The sequence below is a fragment of the Protopterus annectens genome, chromosome 9.part0, assembly GCF_019279795.1.
Source record: "Protopterus annectens isolate FY-2018-M chromosome 9.part0, PAN1.0, whole genome shotgun sequence".
Lineage (NCBI taxonomy): Eukaryota > Metazoa > Chordata > Ceratodontiformes > Protopteridae > Protopterus > Protopterus annectens.
In genome coordinates this window covers 1,875,073,505-1,875,090,451 of record NC_056743.1, presented here as the reverse complement: position 1 = coordinate 1,875,090,451, position 16,947 = coordinate 1,875,073,505, and the positions used below count along the sequence as shown (strand labels likewise).

Here is a 16,947-nt window from a genome sequence, read left to right as displayed (position 1 = left end):
AAGTCTGACTGAACAAAATGTCCTTTTTCAGTGGAGGCCCAGGGAGAAAAGCTCCACATTTATAAATAACTGTACGATACATGTACAACATACAGATACACATATTGATTGAATCTCAGATACAAGTACAAAATGAAAATACATGTTTTCATTTCACTGATAAAATCATATACCCTAGACAGGATACAAAGAATAGCAGTATTGTGATTGTAGGTAGAAAACAAGCAAATTAAGTATAGATTGAAACTTTGTTTTTGGGCAATGCTGCATATTCAGTCTTTTGGGTCAGTGGTGATAACCTAGCCTTTATGGTTTATAAAAGCATTGTATAAAAGAAGTCGTTTTGACCACTTTAACATAAACAATTTAATATATTTAGCAAAGAAATAGCATACTTCAATATGGAAATGTTACAGTAAAGAGACTGCCTTACATAGATACAAAGCCCCATACTTTGGCCAATAGGAATAAGCCAGCTCTACAGGCATGTTATGGATGTTGTGCATAAAACACCAACAAATTATCTGCTGCAAGAGAGTTTATAAAGAATGATATTAAATGTATTACCTGTTCTCGTTCTTCATCAACATTTGAAGTAACTAATCTGTAATATATAAACAATAATTACAATACTATTGCACTTCATCTCATCTTCATTTTATAAAGTGGTTCATTTTAAACATGCACTTGAAACAAGGTGTTACACTGTTTTTCCACATCAATGATGGGAAGAAAGTCAGTGCTGCAGGGTAACTTAACAGAGCAGGCAGCAAATGAAACAAAGTGGAAAGATCATTAAAATACATTATAACTGCTCAGAATTTTCTAATGTCCTGAGGCATTGACAAAGATGCACTTGCAGTAGGCTAACCATGTGATCTATTAGAATACTATGTCAAACAGAAAGTAATTTAGGTGGAATTTGTAAATAAACCTCATCACATAAGCTGTTACCAAAATGTAGTTATTCAGTTGTTTAAAAAGTAGTACATTGTGTAGTGTTTGTAATTTTCATAGCAAGCTGGATTTTTACCTCTACCTGCCATCTGCTGATATTTTTTTTTACATTTTCTCCCTTACTGCATATCACTGGCCCTCATGCCCCATCTGCACCAGGTCTTCATGCTGCTCCATACCCCCTGGACTTACTTTAGTAATTGCTTGAGTCACAGGCTGAAGACAACGGGAGTCTCTAGATGTGAGCTTCTGTAAGGGGGTGGTTTTACTTGGTCCTACCTCATTCTCTCCCTTTGTGTCTTTGTGGTGTGATCCAGGGTACACATGCAATGTAGGCATGTAATGTATTGCTCTGTCACTGCAGCAGCTCAGCCAGGCCCACTGCTACCTATTGACCATACCTCCTCTGGTGATATCTTCAACCTCCACTAGGTATTGTCATCCAGAGATGCCCACATACCACCCCACTGGGATGGGAATGCCCACCCCTCCCTTTCACTCTGTCAGTTACCTGAGATGCTAATCAGACCTGGATTGCCTAGACCATAATGTGGGCATTATCTCTCTATGTCACCAGAGAGGCACCATCTGCTGCATTTTCAGATCAAAATGATTTTGTGAAAATAATTCCCCTATACATTATAGCATCAGTTCCCCTTCTATGTCCTTATATCCTACTTCTGTGCATCAAATAACCAATTAATTAGAATTCAGAAAAAAGCAGTCATTTCTCACCATCCTTCTCTTATCAGTCCAATAAATTGTGTAGTTTTCTTCCACTATTTCCTCTCTATACTGTTCTATGGAGCAATTTCACACCCCCAACATGCAGATACTTCCTGTAATAGGAATTTTAACCATCCTAAGCCTACTAACTACTTATGAATCATGTTCTACCTACACTCAAATCAAGTTCTCCACAAAAACGACTTCCTCTCTGTCTACAGATACAGCTTCCTAATCAGTCCATCCCTCTTCGACATAGACAAAATCTTACTCAAAAAAACATAAATTACTAACCTACATAAAATGCAAAACCCCACACACCAGTACAAAAAAAGTACCAAAACTTCTTCTGCATAATCTCAAAAACTCCACCATTCACCCCAATAAACTAATAGAGAGTGAAGATGTACAACCTAACCCTGACCAAACACCCAACACACCAAACCACCATGAATAAAAACTCCCTTCCTCAACAATCTTTTAGAACACAAATCACAGTTTCTTCCACCTGCCTACAAATATATCGCCTCAATGCCTGCAGCATCTGCAGTAAGATATCAGACCTTCATACATGGATTGAATTCTATCAACCCCACATCATAGTTATTACTGAAACCTGGTTAAGTCCTGAAATTAAAGTTGAAGAAATCATTCCTCCTGGTTACACCATCATTAGGAAAGACCAAATAGCTAAATGGGCTGGGGTCATGGCCATCATCTTTCAGACCATCTAATAAATACATACTGACCTCCCAAATATTCCACAATAAAGCAACGAAGAAATACTAATAACCAAACTCTACCTAATCAATCAGAAATCCATAATTATTGTAGACCCCTACTCCCTACCTCCCCCCAAAAACGCCAAGATCAAAAAAATACTTAAATATTTATCATATATATTCATTCAAGAAATCATCTCCCTTGGTGACCTTAACATATACTGGACCTCTAGCAAACCTAAATATACTCTCCCTGATGTTAACCTCTGTCATTCACTTAGGTGATGCAACAACACACCTGATGTGACACAGTATACAAAAACATCCATACTAGACTCTCAATCAACCATGAAAAAATTAAGCTAGCTAGAACCCTCCCAGACTCTCTCAGTGATAATCACCTCACATACATCACCGGAGAATGCCATAAATCCTCCAAACCCATATACTTCAACTCTGTGTGAAACTTAATCAATTTTGATAAATCCATATTTAATGACACACTTAACCAATGTGATTGAGAAACCCTCAAATATCTACCTCTAAATGTAGCTCTCTGTCACTTCAGTAATTCCTTCTGAACCATATTAAAATAAGCCCCACAGAGACATAAATGAGTGAAAATAAATTCTGCCACATGGCTAACCCATCAAACAAAACAAGTCATGACAGAGAGAAACAATGCCTTAAAACAATGCTGCAAAATTAATATCTAGTCCTACCTAGATACATATTGGTGCCCAAGAAATTGCACAAAGGCACACATTTGTTATGGTTAAAAAAATACTTTTCCACAAACCAGACCACACATACAAAAAAGTCAAAAGATTAGCCAACCCCCAAATCCTTTCCCATCTCAAACCAGCAGGGACATTGCAGACATATTCAACAAGCACTTGATATCCATTACTATAATGGATACCCTACCCCAAATAACCACCCAACTATAGCTCCACACCCCAACTCAAACGTATAACCATTCAACAAATACCATAAAAATAAATTAAAAATTGAAATCCATGACAATAGCTGATGACAAACTGCTATTTGAATATGTCAGTATAGCTGCTGACACCATTTGGTATCCTGTATCTATTCTAATTAATAGATCCATTACAGAAAATTATATCCCAGTCCTATAGAAAGTTTCTTTCATAATCCAATTACACAAAGGTGGCACATCAACTGAATGGTCAAACTATCACCCTATAACAATCTTTCCTCTCCTCTCTAATGTACTTGAAAAATGCATACATCAGCAACTCCTACCCATTCATTTTGATAACCAATTATTTTCTCCTACCTAACATGGCATTTAACCCCACCACAGGACCAAACCTAACCTACTACAATTCCTATATACCATTAATCAAAGTAAAAATTCAGATAATATTGTCTCCAACCTTTTCTTGGACTTGTCTAAAGTCTTTGATGCTGTCTTACATCAACTACTCTTTCAAAGACTAAATCCTATAGACTTCACAACTCCCTCAACTAGCTGGCTCACTAGCTAGCTAAACAATCACACTCAGTCTGCAAAATGGAATGCTTTCCACTCCACATTCCTTCCAATCACTACAAGAGTTCCCCAAGGCTCCATACGTGGACCAATACTTTTCAATATCTTCATTAATGACATGCACAAGGAATCAAAACTCACTACCATAATAGGTTCATAGGTAGGTACTAGGCTATCGGCCCTAGGGCCTATACAAGCCCAGCCAAAAAGGTACCCTGGCTTTTGCCACCCAAGAAAATTATTTTCCTGTGCCACTGTCGAGCAGAGCCACAGAGGTGATCCCTGGGGTGAATTTCCTATTTCCCATCCAATCATCAAGATTTTTCTTGAAGAGTGCTAATGAGGAGCTTTGTTTGATATAGATAGGTAGTTTATTCCAGAGTATGGGAAGTCTCTGGGACAGGAATCTATCCCTCCGGCATGTTCTGTTTATTGTGGTGACAAGGTTTAGGTCCCTAGAGCATGTAGCTCAGAGGGATTGAGATTTCTTTAAGTGGAGCATGTCCAACAGCTCTGGGTTTGACATAGCTTTGTATGTTAGGCAGAGATCACCTCTGAGAAGGTGGTATGCGACGGAGTAAAGCTGGAGTTTTTTGAGACGGTCTGCGTAGGGCATCTGTATGAGGCTGGTAATCCTCTTTATGAGGTATTTCTGCAGCCTTTCCAGTTGTTGTAGATGTCTTGTGAGGTACATACCAAAAGGGACGTTGTACTCTATAATGGGTCTAATGAGTGATGAGAAGAGGGGAACAATGACCTCTTTTTTTCTGGATGAGAAACCTTTTGTGATGAGGTGTGCCCCATAGAAGGATTTCCTGACTACTATGGTGATGTGATTATCAAAGGAGAGACTACTTTCCACCTGTGTCCCTAGGTCTCTTATCACACTTTCAGTGTTAAGTATATTACTGCCTATGTTGTAGTTCATGGGTACAGAGTTTTTACCAAAGAGGATGACAATGCACTTTCTGGGATTGAGCTTGAGGCCATGGCTTTGACACCAGGCATCTGTCTCAGTGAGGCCCTTTTGTAGGATGTCCACATCGTTAGGAGTTTCGATTATGGCTCCTAGTTTGCAGTCATCTGCAATAATACAATATAGAATGTGATTGTACCTGCACCAAAACACAGTACTTTGTCGGACTTGAGAATAATACAGCAGGAACAAAAATGGAAATAAAATCCAGGCGTGTATTCACTAATGAATAATGAAATGTAAGTACCAAATAGGTAAGTGCTTTCACTAGTTATACTAGCTTCATCAGACCACAGTAAAATCAAGTTTCAAACAGTGATTAATATAGTAATGAAGTAATGACATCACCCTAAAACTTCAAACCCTCCAATTAAATCCCATGCATCATGCATACATTGTAACACAGCAACCATAATTAGTTAAAACACTTCTTAAAAGCACACCCACACAGATATCAACACTTCAGTCTCCTAGCTTTTAAGTAATCTCTAATGCATTCATGTAGCCTATGGTTTGTCTTTCCAACATAAAAAACTTTGCACTGCATGCAATGTGCAGGGTATATGAAGTCTTTACTATTGCAGTCATCATGAGTGTGAAACCAAAACTGCTTGTGAGTGTCTGGATGTGTAAACACATGTGATTCATCTACAAATGAGCAAACATGGCAGCTCTCACACTTTAAAGTTCCATATACCTCATCTTCCCTGGGATTCACAAACACAACATTATTTTAAGTGACTTCCTCCTATTCCTATAGCAAAAATGGGGGTGGGCTCCAACTATTCACCCTCTCTGTTCATCTGTGTGAAGACTGACTAGTTAATTTTAATTGTATTCCTAAAGGCTTAGAAATCACTGCTGTATGAGATGAACATCCCTAATGTGTCCCTCTGATATTTCTGTGGCCATTCACCCTTATATGGTGATGAAAAGTACGGTCTGGCTCTTGTATGTCTGAGGGAGACAGCCAGCTGTACTCCCTTATTGATTTCTTTCTCCTTCTATCCCCTCCTAGTAAGACTCAGCCTCAAATCATCCAAACCATAATTGAATTTATCATCTACTGCATGAAGTCTAGATACTCTCAAGAACTGTCCTCTAGTAACACTGCAAAAACATGAGGAGGGTGCGTACTTGTCCTATGGACATATGATGGACGATGACACTCCTTATGATGGGGTTTAGTAGTGATCCCCCCATTATGTAATCTAGAAGCATGTACATCTAAGTACTCAATATCACTTGCAGAATACATCATCGTATACTCAAGAAATGTTGTAGACCCATGTAAATATTCTAGAAAATAATCCAGTTCTGCTACTGTACCAGTCCATAGAAAAAAAAACATTGTTAACAAACTGATGACAGAAATACCCATTTCTCTTAAACATTTCCGAAGTAGACACACTCTCCTGCTCCCATTGTTGCAAGAACATATTGGTGTAGCTATTGGAACAAGGTATGCCCATAGCTATGCCCTTTGTCTGCAAATAAGAAATACCATCAAAATGAATGCTTTGTGTTCTACAATCATCTCAAGGAACAGACAAATCAAGTCTATCTCCATCTCAGTGTAAAAACTGTGGTAGGTAAGGAAACACTTTACCATCTGAATTCCTCCCTGGTTGGTTATCACAGTAAATACTGATTGCACATCCACGAAACCACAGGAAAAACGAGTAGGAACCAAGCGAAGACAGCTTAAAATTAACTAAAATGGTTTATTACTTCCAAATAAACGTGAGCGCTTTCGGCCGAACCAATGTCCAGCCTTCATCAGACAAACAGCGGAATATTAAACATCAAAAGCTTATAAATTATTAAAAAAATAATGTTACCAATAAGAAGCGAGTGCATTGATTAATTAAGTATTGCCATAGCAACCTTAAAGCAGTATTACCAGTGTATAATGCAAAAAAGTTGTTTAGTGTTACCTGAAGTAAATGTTCAAAATAATGCAAATGCTTGAAATTTGCTTGTTTCACATGTTAAAACTTAAGATATGTTAAAAATGTGTGTCACAATTAATACAACGTTTTATACAAACCTAATAAAATGTAAAATGTGAACAAATGTTTAAATTTATATACCCTTCACATATTACTAAATTGTATCAAACCTTTTAGGATGATATTTATACAATACCATATGGCTATTCCATGACCTTAAGGTCCAAAACTATGTTTTTGTCAACTTATATAGTGTTAAAAACACTCATCTATTATAAGACAACCATTTGAGCACACATTTAATGGACAAATTATCATTAATTCCAGGTAAAAGATGTGCCCTAGTCCGGATCTGCCACATAAGCTCATCAATTTCTAACTTAATTTGCCATGGGCCTCCTCTTATGTCTGGAGTTCTTTGTTGCACTATGACAAAACTAAAAGTGTGCCCTATGTGTTCCAAAATATGTTTAGCTAGGGCATTATTTTCATCGTGTCTACTGACCGCATACATGTGCTCATAAATTCTGGTTTTAATTTTACGCTCCGTCTTCCCAATGTAAAAAGCTTTACATTGGTTACACAGAGCGACATATACAACCGATTTGGACTCACAATTAAAATAATTGTTCACTTTATACGTCTTGTCATTGATGGAGAAATGTGTGCCAACTTTGATAAACCTACATTGCGCGCAGGCACCACATTTGTGCATGCCGTGCGGCCTGTTGGAAATAACTTTATTAGATGGTCTCTCTAGAATTGTTTTTAAATTTTGTCCTCTCCTGTATGTTAATTTTGGTTTTTCACCCAAAATACTGGAAAGGGTGCTGTCATGATTGATCACATCCCAGTTTTTGTTAATGATTTCCTTGATTTTAACAAAATCCAAAGAAAAAGTGTGTATGAAAGACACTCTATAATTGATGCTTCCTGTCTATTATGCCTGGGAAGGTCTATAATTATAGGGGAATTTCCTGTGTCAACGTCCACTTCTATAACAATATTAGACACAAGTAAGTGGGTGAAATAACCCTCCTTACGTTTGTTCGTTACTTCCAAAATAATGTTGTTAATTAAATTGAGTGGATAGTCCCTAGATAGAAACATACTCTTGAGTTTGTTACATTCAACTTGAAAATCATGGTCATCAGTTACCATGCGTGCTGCCCTTACGAGCTGGCCTTTAACAACAGACCTTTTTTGATAATACGGATGGTTACTAGAGAAATGTAACAAACTGTTTGAATACGTGGGTTTTCTGTAAATAGTGCTTTTGAATCTTTTGTTAGTGATATCCTTTGTTAAGCATATGTCCAAGTAATTTATCTCTGTATCCACAACATTAAAAGTGAACTCCAAAAAATCGGTCATGTTAGTCATTCTTTCAATGAACAAAGGTATTAACTCCTTCCCACCCTTCCAAATACAAAAAATGTCATCCTGGTACCTAGTGTACCAGGAGACATATTTTTGGAATAAGTCATCTTTGAATAATAATTCAGCTTCCCAGTATGCTAAAACTGCATTTGCAAATGATCCACCACAAGGTGAACCCATGGCCACACCTGATGTTTGGAGATAGAAAGTACTTTCAAACATGAAAAAATTGTTAGATAAAATTAACTCCAAAAGTGTTTCACTTAAATAGATGGTATTGTCATCCACTTTCTTAGCAAGCATGAATTCCCTAACCCAGCTAAGACCTAGTTGTTGTGGTATAACTGTATACAGGTCTTTGATGTCTATTGTGAGAAAGACCATGTTGTCATTATATACCACCGTACTAATGTCTTTTAAAAAGGACCAGGAATCCTTGCATATATGCATCTCTTGTTCTAGGAGAGGCTTGATGATACTGTCTACAAGTTTTGCACATGCATAAGTAGCTGAGCCTCTCCCATCAACAATTGGCCTGAAAGGTGGTGCATGCAAGCGTTTGTGTAACTTGGGTGTGCCAAAAAAGGTTGAGATTTTTGGTGCTGCCATCTGTAAATAGTTGTATGTACTAAGATCAACAAAACCTTCTAAGAACAAGTCATGTAAGGTGTTGTTGATCATTCTGTAAGCACCATTGATTTCATTAAGTGATACCTCTTTATATACAGGTGTATTCAAGTGATTTAACATATACTCAACATATTTAAAGTGGTCCATCAATACAACCCCTCCACCCTTATCCGGTTTCATAACACGGATGTTGCAGTCTTTTAATAATCTGAGAAAGTCCCATTCCAACATGGTGATGTTATTATGGTGCCCTTTGTTACTATACATAACCTGGTTCTTGATTACCCAAAGGTCAATCTCACACATTTTCTCAAAGACTGCTAAAATAGGATGGAGGGGTGGATTGTATGTACTCGAGACCCTTAACGTGTTGAGTATTGGGGTGTCGTTGCCCATTAGAGAGTTGAGATTGAGTTTCCTAACATATATTTTAAGATCAACAAGCATTCTGCCTATGTCCATATGTTGCCCTGGTACAAAGGATAAGTCCTTGGCAAAAAAGTCAACTATGTCCTGATGGATATCAATGAGTGTATAATTATACACAGTAAAGTCACTATGGGAGCTGGTTAAAATGCTTGGTTCAAGACCAAAACTGGGGAGCTGGCTCATCTCCTCCTTCCCTGTCTCTTGTTTTTCATGTTGTTCGCTGTCTGACCCCTCTTGCGATTGGTGCCCCGAAAGTTGTTGGCCTGGCGAAAATCCTGGCCTTCCTGTTGACCCATATTACCCATAGAATAATCTTGTACTTCACCATTGTCCCTAGGAATATGCTCCGGTACATTACCCTGGTTTAAATTGCTGGCACCAACATTGTTGTTATTGAGCCTTGGGCTCCTTCTAATGCCCTGTCTTTGCCCAGAAGAATTGTCCTGATTATGACCATTGCCATCAGTAATTGTAGAATCCTTTACATTATTTGATTCAGCCAGACTACTATCCTCGTTGTGAAACCCATGTGTAGTACGAGGAGGCCTAGGATAAGCACATTTATTGGCATAGTCTGTCAAGTCTCTATTTAATTTCTTTTTCTTAATAAGTACCAACTTCTCCATACTTGCCTCGATGCTAGAAAAAATACGACAGTAGTCGTATTTAAAATGAAAGAAACCTCTATCCGATGTTATAGACTTTTCTAAGGTTTCTAAATCAAGAGACAAAGTTCCAATATCTTTGGAGTAGAAGGCAATGAGAGCTTGCAAAAATTCCATGCCCTGGCGATCAAACAGGTCAAGCAATTCTTGATGGAAAAGAGAATTGTCAACTAAACCTGATGGATAACGCCACTGTCTTAGTCCCTTAGGAACGATCTTGTTTTTTACACATTCATTTAAGTATGCAACTTCAAGTTGCAGTTTTTTGCACTTAAATAATTTATTGTCAAATTCCTCAATTCTTTCGGCTAAAATGTTACTTCCAAAAGCTTGTGTAGTCGTGGGTACAGCGCACGCGTTGAACCCTTGACTAAAAAAGTTATTATTAACCAAGAATTTAGCTGTAGTAGGAATGCCTTGGTTATTAGAGTCCACATCTTGATTAACATTCACGCCGTTACCAGAATTGACAAAGGTGTTACCTGAATTGACAGGGGTGTTACCTGTTAGTAACACCGCAGCTACTGTGGGGACAGGGCAATGTTGTCCTGTCGTAGACGGAGATGTTCTTTCCTCTGTTACGGATCCAGTAGCTGTTCTCTCGAATGTAAAAGGTTGCTGACCGTTAGGAATGTCATAATCATTGCTATTCTGTTGAGAGGACGACGGAATAGAAGGTCCACTTCTCTGCGTTAAGGGCAAAGCCGTCATAGCATCCACCTTCTGGGTAAGAGCATCAACCCTACCCAGAAGCAATTCCACCAACGTCGTCAAGTTGCCGTTAGAATTATCGGTTACTTCTTCCACACCATTCCGCTGCGAGAACAAAACAGGTGAAGCTTCTCCGGATCCACTCGCCATGTTGCACCAAGACACACTGACAATTCAACTAGTAAAATCCACGAAACCACAGGAAAAACGAGTAGGAACCAAGCGAAGACAGCTTAAAATTAACTAAAATGGTTTATTACTTCCAAATAAACTTGAGCACTTTCGGCCGAACCAATGTCCAGCCTTCATCAGACAAACAGCGGAATATTAAACATCAAAAGCTTATAAATTATTAAAAAAATAATGTTACCAATAAGAAGTGAGTGCATTGATTAATTAAGTATTGCCATAGCAACCTTAAAGCAGTATTACCAGTGTATAATGCAAAAAGTTGTTTAGTGTTACCTGAAGTAAATGTTCAAAATAATGCAAATGCTTGAAATTTGCTTGTTTCACATGTTAAAACTTAAGATATGTTAAAAATGTGTGTCACAATTAATACAACGTTTTATACAAACCTAATAAAATGTAAAATGTGAACAAATGTTTAAATTTATATACCCTTCACATATTACTAAATTGTATCAAACCTTTTAGGATGATATTTATACAATACCATATGGCTATTCCATGACCTTAAGGTCCAAAACTATGTTTTTGTCAACTTATATAGTGTTAAAAACACTCATCTATTATAAGACAACCATTTGAGCATACATTTAATGGACAAATTATCATTAATTCCAGGTAAAAGATGTGCCCTAGTCCGGATCTGCCACATAAGCTCATCAATTTCTAACTTAATTTGCCATGGGACTCCTCTTATGTCTGGAGTTCTTTGTTGCACTATGACAAAACTAAAAGTGTGCCCTATGTGTTCCAAAATATGTTTAGCTAGGGCATTATTTTCATCGTGTCTACTGACCGCATACATGTGCTCATAAATTCTGGTTTTAATTTTATGCTCCGTCTTCCCAATGTAAAAAGCTTTACATTGGTTACACAGAGCGACATATACAACCGATTTGGACTCACAATTAAAATAATTGTTCACTTTATACGTCTTGTCATTGATGGAGAAATGTGTGCCAACTTTGATAAACCTACATTGCGCGCAGGCACCACATTTGTGCATGCCGTGCGGCCTGTTGGAAGTAACTTTATTAGATGGTCTCTCTAGAATTGTTTTTAAATTTTGTCCTCTCCTGTATGTTAATTTTGTTTTTTCACCCAAAATACTGGAAAGGGTGCTGTCATGATTGATCACATCCCAGTTTTTGTTAATGATTTCCTTGATTTTAACAAAATCCAAAGAAAAAGTGTGTATGAAAGACACTCTATAATTGATGCTTCCTGTCTATTATGCCTGGGAAGGTCTATAATTATAGGGGAATTTCCTGTGTCAACGTCCACTTCTATAACAATATTAGACACAAGTAAGGGGGTGAAATAACCCTCCTTACGTTTGTTCGTTACTTCCAAAATAATGTTGTTAATTAAATTGAGTGGATAGCCCCTAGATAGAAACATACTCTTGAGTTTGTTACATTCAACTTGAAAATCATGGTCATCAGTTACCATGCGTGCTGCCCTTACGAGCTGGCCTTTAACAACAGACCTTTTTGATAATACGGATGGTTACTAGAGAAATGTAACAAACTGTTTGAATACGTGGGTTTTCTGTAAATAGTGCTTTTGAATCTTTTGTTAGTGATATCCTTTGTTAAGCATATGTCCAAGTAATTTATCTCTGTATCCACAACATTAAAAGTGAACTCCAAAAAATCGGTCATGTTAGTCATTCTTTCAATGAACAAAGGTATTAACTCCTTCCCACCCTTCCAATACAATGTCATCCTGGTACCTAGTGTACCAGGAGACATATTTTTGGAATAAGTCATCTTTGAATAATAATTCAGCTTCCCAGTATGCTAAAACTGCATTTGCAAATGATCCACCACAAGGTGAACCCATGGCCACACCTGATGTTTGGAGATAGAAAGTACTTTCAAACATGAAAAAATTGTTAGATAAAATTAACTCCAAAAGTGTTTCACTTAAATAGATGGTATTGTCATCCACTTTCTTAGCAAGCATGAATTCCCTAACCCAGCTAAGACCTAGTTGTTGTGGTATAACTGTATACAGGTCTTTGATGTCTATTGTGAGAAAGACCATGTTGTCATTATATACCACCGCATTTCAATGTCTTTTAAAAGGACCAGGAATCCTTGCATATATGCATCTCTTGTTCTAGGAGAGGCTTGATGATACTGTCTACAAGTTTTGCACATGCATAAGTAGCTGAGCCTCCCATCAACAATTGGCCTGAAAGGTGGTGCATGCAAGCGTTAGAGTATCTTGGGTGAGCGAAACAAGGTTGAGATTTTGGTGCTGCCATCTGTAAATAGTTATAGATTAAGATCAACAAACCTTCTAAGAACAAGTCATGTAAGGTGTTGTTGATCATTCTGTAAGCACCATTGATTTCATTAAGTGATACCTCTTTATATACAGGTGTATTCAAGTGATTTAACATATACTCAACATATTTAAAGTGGTCCATCAATACAACCCCTCCACCCTTATCCGGTTTCATAACACGGATGTTGCAGTCTTTTAATAATCTGAGAAAGTCCCATTCCAACATGGTGATGTTATTATGGTGCCCTTTGTTACTATACATAACCTGGTTCTTGATTACCCAAAGGTCAATCTCACACATTTTCTCAAAGACTGCTAAAATAGGATGGAGGGGTGGATTGTATGTACTAGAGACCCTTAACGTGTTGAGTATTGGGGTGTCGTTGCCTATTAGAGAGTTGAGATTGAGTTTCCTAACATATATTTTAAGATCAACAAGCATTCTGCCTATGTCCATATGTTGCCCTGGTACAAAGGATAAGTCCTTGGCAAAAAAGTCAACTATGTCCTGATGGATATCAATGAGTGTATAATTATACACAGTAAAGTCACTATGGGAGCTGGTTAAAATGCTTGGTTCAAGACCAAAACTGGGGAGCTGGCTCATCTCCTCCTTCCCTGTCTCTTGTTTTTCATGTTGTTCGCTGTCTGACCCCTCGTGCGATTTGTGCCCCGAAAGTTGTTGGCCTGGCGAAAATCCTGGCCTTCCTGTTGCCTCATATTACCCATAGAGTAATCTTGTACTTCACCATTGTCCCTGGGAATATGCTCCGGTACATTAGCCTGGTTTAAATTACTGGCACCAACATTGTTGTTATTGAGCCTTGGGCTCCTTCTAATGCCCTGTCTTTGCCCAGAAGAATTGTCCTGATTATGACCATTGCCATCAGTAATTGTAGAATTCTTTACATTATTTGATTCGACCGGACTACTGTCCTCGTTGTGTAACACATGTGTAATGCGAGGAGGCCTAGGATAAGCACATTTATTGGCATAGTCTGTCAAGTCTCTATTTAATTTCTTTTTCTTAATCAGTAACAATTTTTCCATACTTGCCTCGATACTAGAAAAAATACGACAATAGTCGTATTTAAAACGGAAAAATTCTCTGTCCGATGTTATAGACTTTTCCAAAGTTTCAAGGTCAAGGGACAAAGTTCCAATGTCTTTGGAATAGAAGGCAATGAGAGCTTCCAAGAACTCCATGCCTTGACGATCAAACAGATCAAGCAATTCTTTGTGGAAAAGGGAATTATCCACCAGACCTGATGGATAACGCCACTGTCTTAGTCCCTTAGGAACAATCTTATTTTTTACACATTCATTTAAGTATGCAACTTCAAGTTGCAGTTTTTTGCACTTAAATAATTTATTATCAAATTCCTTAATTCTTTCGGCTAAAATGTTACTTCCAGCAATTTGTGTAGTCGTGGGTACAGTGCACGCATTGAACCCTTGACTAAAAAAGTTGTTATTAACCAAGAACCTGGCTGTAGTAGGGATACCTTGGTTATTAAAGTTCACATCATGATTGTCATTCACACCGTTACTAGAATTAACAGAGGTGTTACCTGTTAGTAACGCCGCAGCTACTGTAGGGACAGGACAATGTTGTCCTGTCATAGACGGAGGTACTCCTTCATCTGTTACAGATCTAGTAGCAGTTCTCTCGAATGTAAAAGGTTGCTGACCGTTAGGAATGTCATAATCATTGCTATTCTGTTGAGAGGACGACGGAATAGAAGGTCCACTTCTCTGCGTTAAGGGCAAAGTCATTATAGCATCCACTTTCTGGGTAAGAGCATCAACCTACCCAGAAGCAATTCCACCAACATCGCCAAGTTGCCAAGAATTATCGGTTACTTCTTCCACACCATTCCGCCAAGTAGAACAAACAGGTGAAGCTTCTCCGATCCACTCGCCATGTTGCACCAAGACACACTAACAATTCAACTAGTAAAATCCACTTAAACCACAGGAAAACGAGTAGGAACCAAGCCAAGACAGCTTAAAATTAACTAAAATGGTTTATTACTTCCAAATAAACTTGAGCACTTTCGTCAATCCAATGTCCAGCCTTCATCAGACAAACAGCGGAATATTAAACATCAAAAGCTTATAAATTATTAAAAAAAATAATGTTACTAATAAGAAGTGAGTGCATTGATTAATTAAGTATTGCCATAGCAACCTTAAAGCAGTATTACCAGTGTATAATGCAAAAAGTTGTTTAGTGTTACCTGAAGTAAATGTTCAAAATAATGCAAATGCTTGAAATTTGCTTGTTTCACATGTTAAAACTTAAGATATGTTAAAAATGTGTGTCACAATTAATACAACGTTTTATACAAACCTAATAAAATGTAAAATGTGAACAAATGTTTAAATTTATATACCCTTCACATATTACTAAATTGTATCAAACCTTTAGGATGATATTTATACAATACCATATGGCTATTCCATGACCTTAAGGTCCAAAACTATGTTTTGTCAACTTATATAGTGTTAAAAACACTCATCTATTATAAGACAACCATTTGAGCATACATTTAATGGACAAATTATCATTAATTCCAGGTAAAAGATGTGCCCTAGTCCGGATCTGCCACATAAGCTCATCAATTTCTAACTTAATTTGCCATGGGACCTCTATGTCTGGAGTTCTTTGTTGCACTATGACAAAACTAAAAGTGTGCCCTATGTGTTCCAAAATATGTTTAGCTAGGGCATTATTTTCATCGTGTCTACTGACCACATACATGTGCTCATAAATTCTGGTTTTAATTTTACGCTCCGTCTTCCCAATGTAAAAAGCTTTACATTGGTTACACAGAGCGACATATACAACCGATTTGGACTCACAATTAAAATAATTGTTCACTTTATACGTCTTGTCATTGATGGAGAAATGTGTGCCAACTTTGATAAACCTACATTGCGCGCAGGCACCACATTTGTGCATGCCGTGCGGCCTGTTGGAAGTAACTTTATTAGATGGTCTCTCTAGAATTGTTTTTAAATTTTGTCCTCTCCTGTATGTTAATTTTGGTTTTTCACCCAAAATACTGGAAAGGGTGCTGTCATGATTGATCACATCCCAGTTTTTGTTAATGATTTCCTTGATTTTAACAAAATCCAAAGAAAAAGTGTGTATGAAAGACAGTCTATAATTGATGTCTTCCTGTCTATTATGCCTGGGAAGGTCTATAATTATAGGGGAATTTCCTGTGTCAACGTCCACTTCTATAACAATATTAGACACAAGTATTAGACACATCCAACATAACCATTAAGTACCAAGCTGGAGCTCCTTCATCACTCATAGATTCATATAAATCACTTAAAAATGCTGAGTATTTTGTAATATAAACTTACATTCATTAAGAATCAGTCTAAGTGTCCTCTTTGCATATATAGATAGTGGCTCCATCAACCACCCCATCCCTGCAACAATAGGTCTAAAGGGTGGTGTGGTGGAATGTTTATGTATTTTCAGCATACCTTGCAGTATAAGACTACTGGATTCTCAACTATGCAAAAATCATATAATTCTGAGGTGATAATATCACTGGCATGAGATTCCTGGAGCATGTCCCACTCTACATAAATATCTTTAATGTCTATAACTTTGTAGGTCTCAACTTCACTCAACATCTCTTTCATAGTTAGAAAATAAAAGTCTCTGTCCATAACCACCAAAGTACTACCCTTATCTGCAGGTCTAATTACAATGGTGGAAAAGTACGGTCCAGCTCTTGTATTCTTAATGCACATGCTGCACCTCAGAAAATCC

The 16,947-nt window shown here is 37.5% G+C and overlaps 1 long non-coding RNA gene across 1 annotated transcript in view; it reads right to left on the bottom strand.

The window, feature by feature from the left end:
• Positions 1-561: 561 nt before the first annotated feature.
• The window catches only part of LOC122812300, a 518,343-nt gene continuing 501,957 nt past the window's right edge, over positions 562-16,947 (bottom strand). Inside the window, exon 3 of the long non-coding RNA XR_006366380.1 lies at positions 562-604. This is a non-coding gene — a long non-coding RNA (uncharacterized LOC122812300). The remainder of the gene's footprint in view (positions 605-16,947) is intronic.